This window comes from Gavialis gangeticus, unplaced genomic scaffold (genome assembly GCF_001723915.1).
Source record: "Gavialis gangeticus isolate Ggan-Ray unplaced genomic scaffold, GavGan_comp1, whole genome shotgun sequence".
Lineage (NCBI taxonomy): Eukaryota > Metazoa > Chordata > Crocodylia > Gavialidae > Gavialis > Gavialis gangeticus.
In genome coordinates this window covers 41,357,288-41,365,581 of record NW_017729006.1, presented here as the reverse complement: position 1 = coordinate 41,365,581, position 8,294 = coordinate 41,357,288, and positions in this window count along the sequence as shown.

Here is an 8,294-nt window from a genome sequence, read left to right as displayed (position 1 = left end):
TTGTGGCACTGAATAGATAAAAATCCACAAATAATTGTGAGATGCTCAGGTTCAATAATGCTGAGTCTTAGATACACAGTAAGAAATCATTATGAGGCATAGTTCCAAAAACTAAGTTAATTAAGAAACCAGTAGCAATCACTTTAGCCCAAGGGACAAGAGAAAGGAATAGAAGTTAAATGCTCATGAGTGAATTAGAGACCCCACAAATGGGAACTGCAACTGCTGAAGAACCTCTAATATGTTTAAGATGTGTTAAGTTCACGTTAAAACATGAGAGAAAGAAAATACTTTGGAGATCAAACTCTCTAATGGAAAGTGTTAATTTTCTCATTTTAATGTTTACTATTCTCTGTAGTAGTTAAATAGACGAGGCAAGGGCTGTTTGCCATTAGATTGGGTTCTTTGAAATGTGTCCCCTCTTATATGCCAACATATAAGTAGTGTATTTTAGGTATTCTGAGCTGTGTGTTCTGGCAGAGATGTATCGAATATGTACTAAAATATGACAGTAAGGGTGACTGCTCACAAATAACTAAAACCCCTCTTGAAAAGTGAGTGGTTAAAATAGTACTGGCCGGCTACAAACTTCAATATAGCCAAGCAGACTCACAACTTCAAAGAGCAGCTGTTGCACTGGAGGCCATTAGGGAGAGACAAGCACTGCTGCAAGTTTGATAAAACATCCTGGAAAAGCTATGGGACCTTCCAATATGGTTGTTTTATGTGTGATATATGACTAGTTTCATTCAATGACCAGCTCTATAATGCCTGAACACTTTCCTGGTTCTCCTTATGTCCTTTCCAACTTACCATTGTTCAGGAAGAAGGAGTAGAGCTAGATGAAGAGGCTGGGTCAAAGCCAGGCTTCAGCTTTAATTAACTCATCAGCCTCTACTCAGAATTTAAAAAGGTGAAAAAAAAAATAGTACATTAATTAGAGTTACAAGGAAATACTGAGAGGCAAGGATTTCTGGTGGTTGATATCTTTTACTGAACCAACTGCATGGTTGGGATAAAGTTATATAAGTGTCTGAATGCAAGGCATTCTTCATGAGGTCTGAGGAGAGAAGCATGGACAGTGATGATTAAGAACAGTGGGTACAGCTGTGAAGTTGGAGAGGAGAAATTCCCAGAGGCATCACACAAACAATTAGAAGAAGAAAAGAGACTCGATTCCTGGGAGATTGAGACATCAAAAGGGAGGAGGTTCATTATAATCTGTAGTGGGGGGAATCATTTCAGGAATCAGGCAGAACAGATTGCCGTGTGCCATAATGTCAATATTAGTGTTCAGTCCTTTGTTCTTAGTGTCTAGTCTGCTTATGAATTCTTGTTCCCAAACTCAGCCTTTAAAGGTGTTTAGTAGATTTCTCTTGAGCATGGGGACATCAAAAGGAATGGCTGTTCTGTGAAAAATGTGCATCTTCTGATGTTTGTGGGCACCTGTACATGTGTCTGATGCCTGCTCCGATGCAATCTAATTAGAACATGTCTAAACAGTTTTGATTAATCAAGTCTGCTGGAGTATGCTAATTAGCACATTCCAGCAGCCTCAGCCTCATGTGTATTCAGTGTCCTCAAGCTTCAAAATGGTGGTGGGGATGTCATTTAGTTAAAGCGCCCCTGCTGCCATTTTTAAGTGCGGGATGCTGAATACACAAGACACTGCAGGCACTTTAATTAGAGTGGCTCCTGAGAGCTGCTTTAATTAAAGCGCCCCCTGCCCCTCCCGAAGCATGTGTAAAGATGCCCTGTGTGTCTCTGTCCTTTATATTTTTTCTGAGAGAGCTCATTCTCATGCATAGTTTCTGTTTAGTTTCACCTGCATAATTGCCAAATGTGGATCAGCTCAGATAATCACATTTTAGGAAAGACATGCAGGATACATGGATTCTGACCGGTTCATTGTGGGGGTGTTGGCTGTAGTAGAAGTGAAGATGTGTTGCTAGGTTAAGCATCTATTGGTAGGACAAAGCTGTGTCGCATTTGATGTCCATTAAGCAGTAGTGAATTTGCTTCTGATGATGAGCTGGGCAAGATGAGAGGATTGTTTGAAAGTCAGGAGCTGGGGGGCTGGAAGCATTTCTCCCAAGGTCTAATCTTTGTTGGATATAGGCTGTAATAGGCTTGTTTGATGATTCTTCCAATCCATTCCAGTGTAGGGTTATAGGTGACCACTGGGAGCGTGTGGTTGGGGTGGGGAGGGGTCTTTTTGTACTGTAGCAGGGCATTTTGGTGGCTCTTTCAAAATGATATTGTCTGTTTCTCTACTGGAGTGTTCTTGTTGTATAAAGGCAGATTTCAGACTTGCCAGCTGGGCAGCATGTGTATTTTCCTCAGAGCAGATGTGGTGGTGCCAGACAGGGTATTCTTCTGTTTAGATCATGGAAACAAATAAATGCTTACCCTTACTATATGCTACCTAGTGATCTGAGTATTTTTTGCTATTGTCACTGTTGTTTTAACAAGTACGACCACATTGTTGCAATCCTTTCTGGACACCTATCACTGTGCCAGTGATTTAACAGTGTAACAGTACAAGGTCAGGCTTTTCATCTTCTGATAAGAGAATTCACAGCCATGCTGAAGGCCCTTCTGCTATATTTCATTTGGGAAGGGAAACATTACATCCAATCATTCATTTGGGCTGAAAGCAAATTTAATTGGACCCTTTAAATAGAATATTCAAACTGCACTCAAAGGATGTGTTTATACCCAACTGTGCTTGGGAGTCTTGCAGTGAATCACAACACACTTAAGTTCAGTATAGCAATGTTAGTGCAACACTAGACAAATGCTAATAAGCTTCTCTCTTGAAAATATGCAGTGGTATGTGCCTAATGCCATGCTGCATACATTTAGGGATGCCATGCCCATAAAGCATGTATTTTGTGCTGTACTGCCCATGTGCAGACTCCTGATGGACTGGACAGGCTCAGCATGTCAATAGTTTCTGTGCATCCCCTCCCTTTCTCCATGTTGCTCTTTCTTTTTAAGGCTATTGGAACCAGTAGAGGGCAGTAGGTTAATATCGCTTGACCCACCAAGGCCAAGGGGACTTGTGTGACTTCCTCTCAAGGGAACTTGAAAGTAAAGATTGCATTGGGGAATACAAACTAAGAATCTGGGTAGTGATTGAACAGGAACAGCAGCCTCAAAGTCATCTCAGGCTTTAAAGGCAGCAAAGTGTTAATTACCATTTTAAAAAAATCACAGCAGAAGATAAAATAAGTTTCAGGAACTTTTTTGGAGACTCTAACATATTAACACTGTCCCATTTCCCCATTTAGCCATTTCCAGGCCTAAGAACTTCTAGGAAGGGCTTATTTTGAAAGACTTGCTTGCATATTATATGCTTCTATATTAACTTTCAAGGGTTTTTAAGAGACCCTTGGTGCTATTCATTATTCATAATGGAAATCATTTTAGCTTGTAGCAATAGTGTTATAGTTAGAACTACTTCAGCTACTTACCTGTTTACAAAACACATACCTATGACCTAGCAAAGATCACCAAAAGTGTAATGTCCTCTTTTTTTAGAATGTGATATGCTTGAAAGAAATAGAAACAGTTTCTATAAAATTTCCCTTCCTTGCCTTGCTAAAATGCTGATGGAAACAATATGAATCTTTTGAAAACATTTCTTACCTCTAAGTAGAAACCTGGAATACAATGCTAAAATGTGGACCAGTGATTAGGTGCTAACTTTGGACTTGGAAGACCTAGGTTCATTTCACTGCTCTGCCCTCAATTTCCTGGGTTGCCTGAGGCAAGAATCAACAGAAGGTGCTTAACAATGTTGTGGATGTAGCCTTTAGTCTTTCTGCCTCTATTCCCCATCTGTAAAATGGAGACAACAGTACTTTCCTTACTTGCAGTGCTTTGTGATGCTAAATACATTAAAAAATTATTCACTCAGGTAATAAGTAATTGGAGCCCTAAGTACTGTAGAAAGCCTAGTGGTATTTTACCTGAGAAACTACTTCAGGAATCAATCATGTGAAATCATTACTTGGGGTGGTGTGGGGGGGGAGTATTCAAGTAAACACAGGAGCTGAATGGACATATCCAAAAATATGGCCCTTAGACCATTCTCTCTTGGGCATGCCTATAAAGACCTTTTATTTTGCACTTTTTGAAAGACCTTATTGTTACACTGTGTAAAGTTAAGGAAATGCTTAAGTCTTTGCGGTCCTTACCACAAGAATGATTAGCAATAGTTTAATTATTAAATTTTCAGAGGAGTAAATGAATACCAGAGACCTCCTCCTGTTCCTTATAGTTGCCTATCAAGATTACTTCTATTAAAGTACTTTAAGTACGCATATGCCATAACGGGGAGAAATCAAGTAAGAGTTAACAATGCAAAGACCTGGATGTCTATAACCAGATGGCTGTGTGTGATTAATGGTTGGTTTTCTTTCTTTTTTTAACTCCAGTTGAGGAAGCTTTATAAGATGCTGGTGGTGAGGGAGGTTTTTCTAACCAGGAAAGCTAATATATAGGCATCATGAAGTATGGAGTAGGGATATGATAGGCATCTTATCTTTGCAATATGGAAATACACTTTCTATCTCAATCCTCCAGAATCTATCCTTTACTGGTAGTGGAGTTTACCCATCTGTCCAAACAAAATACTTCCTCCTATTCAAGTGCGCTGAAGAGACTGTCTTTACATACATCCTCTTTGTTGAGTGACAACTCCATATCAAAACCCCCTCTATAAAGTAGACAAACACTTCACCCTCACCAAGCTTCAGTTTCCTTCCTACACTCTTTTTTAGTTGCAGGATTTCCCCAGTAGAAGGTAATATAGTGGAGGGGAGTGGGCATGCATTCTCTTGTCAAACTTATACCATGTGCTGTTATCTCACAAGCTGCAAATAGTTCTTCCTTTCCTTTTCTACAGTGCCTGCCTTTATTTATGCCTTCTTCTCAAGCTCTTCCCAGCCATCCAAGCAACCTCTCCCAGGTCCCTTCTCTGGCTCTATCTTCAAAGGGAAGCATATTCAAACCACCAGGTCACTGCTCTTTCTTTTAGCATTATAGCAGCTGTTCCCTCTTCCATTTTGTCTTTGCCCTTTCTCAACTTTTAGCTAAATCCCCTTTTCTGAACTTTTCAGTTTTTGGAGCCATGTATTGCTTTCTTTTCTCATCAAACTTTGTTTTCTTCACCAATCAGGTCCTAATTCCAGTCTAAAATCATTGGACCAGATGGGAACTGTAGGTCCCAGAGGAAATATATTTAAATGGCCAGAACTTCAGGCTGACCAGGCTTGCCTTTAAAATGGACAGTACACAGTTAGGAGGAAAGACAGAAATAAAAACCCAAGGGAGAAGCTTTGATGAATTTTCTGGAGTAGGTAAGTATGTATGAAGAAGGAAGGTCAGTAAGATTTGTGGAAAAAGTGGTGTAGGATCAGACAGATGGGTATTGAAGACTTTAAGGACTGAGAATGAAGCTAAAAATAAAGTTACCTGAGACTTCACTCACTCGCAGTTATAAAGATGTAGTTAGCCATGTTAGTCTGAAGTCAGGCAGAAGGCAGGGCAGGGTGCCAGCTGAGAGATAAATATGTCCAGAAAGGCATAAGCTTTCCTAAGCAACAATCTACTTTGTTGGATGCTATTTCCAGGTGATGTGCATCAGACAGCAGAATTAAGCAAATGTTTTCTCCAATCTTTCACAAATCCCAAGGAATAAATGCTGAGACTGGCATACTATTATGCACTTGTGAGACACTGGGAGCATCTACACATGCACCAGACTGAGCAGTTTAATAATGCTTAAGCAAGTACTAAATGACTGCGCAGTAACCGGTGTTATTGTGCAGTTCTGGAGCCTCATGGGTCATTTCTGACACTACTGCACATTAGCAATGAGCTATTGTGCAGTAGCTCGTACTGTTGATGCAGTGAGAAATAAAACCAAACAATGTATGAGAGGAAATCAAATGTGGGTGCCTTTGGAGACCTTGAGTCAATTGGGAAGTTTTTTTGGTTTTTTTTAAACCGCTTTTTAACTTGTATTAAAATGAACAAACTGGCTCTATTACATTAAATGGATTTTACTTTATTACACAGTTCTAAGAGAACAATCACTTTAGTATTTTTGTGATACTAAATATTGTTAATAGCGGGCACTGATAATTGCCCTTCTGATGTATTATGTCTTTCTTCTAAGGCTTCCAAAACCGCTTATATATACTAATAAATTAATGTTCAACACCTGTGAGAGGTAATTATTAACTTTCTAACAATTTATTGTGTCATGTATGCATATGCTAAAGTTTATATAAACATGGTATGAAATGAGAATATTTAATCAGAGGATAAAATTTAAGTTTTCACTTCCAGGATCTGTATTCCAGAACACTTTAAAAGAAAGGTATCATTTCCCTCATTTTAAATACAGGAAAACAGATGCAGGAAGAGACAAAGTGTCTTTACCAGAGTAATTTGAGTGGTCTGTGGTAAGCCTTTGGAGACAACCAATTCTTAGTTCAGTCCTGTGGCAAGGGTTTCTTGGTTGTGAAAGGTGATGGTTTTATTGCAGCATTTGTATATTGTGAGGAAGGGCTCCCTGACATTGGCAGCTCTCTGACTCCAACAGCAAAGATGGCTGATTGCCCCCCAGTGTTCTCCCTTCTAATCTTCCTGCCAAGACACTGATGACAGCAGCAGACCCCCTGACTATGGTGGCAGACCCTAGCAGAGCCCCAGGCAACAGCAGAGCACTGGATGATGCTGGAGAACCCCCAAATGGCCATTGCAGACCACTTCCCTGGCAGCAATAATGGAGACCCAGTATGGTGATGGCATCCCCTTGAACAATGATGGCACCCCCACCCCCAACAACAGGCCCCCAACCATTGTCAATGACAGATGCACCAGAGGCAGCAGGAGAACAAAGCAACTCACTGACTGTTGGAAGTAGGAATTCCCAAACAACAGCAACACTTGAGAGTGAGAAGCCCTTCCCAATGCTCAAGACACTGGCAGAGAACCAAGATGATGGGACAGGATTGGACCCTAAACTCCTTCCAGAGAAGCTGGTCTACCCTAGCTGTTTGATTCTCCAGGAGTAGAAAACACACAACGATCTCCAGAAGGGCCTGGTGTTCCTCTGCACCCTCTGCAATGCATACCTCACAGCACTGAAGCAACCAAAGTCCCACCAGAAGATATGCCAGAGCCAGACCATGACTAAGGAGCTTACTGTAGTGAGGCCAGCTGCCCCTGCCATAACCATGTGCAAAGAACTGTATCATGTTAAAGAAGCCTGCCACAATAACACCAGACATTCGAGCCACAACTGTGGGTTGGACATCAAACGAGCCTGCTGCAACAAGCCAACCACTCTACCCACAACCCAGTGCAGACCTCCATCCTGTATGCCTCCTGTATGCCTCCTTGGTGTGTGCCTCACCAGGACATGACAAGCCATGGCAGCCCCATCTCCAGGAATACCCCTGGAACCCTTGAGGCTCCTGCCACTGCTGACCCACCTCTCCAAGATGCCACTGAGCAGGATGAAAAGCCCATGCCACCACACCTGGCCTGCCATACTCCAGACAGAAGAACTCAACCAAGGCCATTAATTCCAGAGCTTTAAAACCTCAGTGAACAAGCTGTCAAAGATCTACCAGCTGCTGTTTGGCTGAGGCAACCTTGGTGGCAGCAGCTCAAAACTAAGCCAGTTACCTCTGCCTAGCACTGGAGGGCAGAGCAACCTAGAAAAAAGCCCAGGTGACAGCAGTATGACCCAGTAGCAGCCTCCAGGATCCAGAAGCCCCAAGGCAATGCAGGTGATCCAGGAGGAACCTGTAGCATTTTCCCAGATTCTCTGACAGAGGCTCCATGCTTGCTTCTGTCACATCTTTAACCCTAAGGCAAAACCATCATCCTATGTCCCACATCCATCAGACCCCTGACACCTGATAACTCAGTGGAGGGGCTTGAAGTTCACTTCATGCCAAGATAGGTGGAGACTATGCTGAGCAGGACAAGAGAAACTGCACCAGGAAAAGACAGCATCAGGTAGATGCCTGTTGAAAAAGTGGGACCCAGGCTGCCATGTGCTGTCAGCTCTTTAACTGGTGCAAGAAGTTTTGCTGCACTCCCAGGTCCTGGAAGAAAGACATGACCACAGTGATCCACAAGAAAAGTGAACCTAACAACCCAAGCAACTGGAGACCCATTACCCTTTGCTCCACCATATGCAAGCTCTATGTCAGCTGCATTGCAGCCTGGATCATCAACTGGGCAGTGAAGTGAGGGAGGGAGGCGGG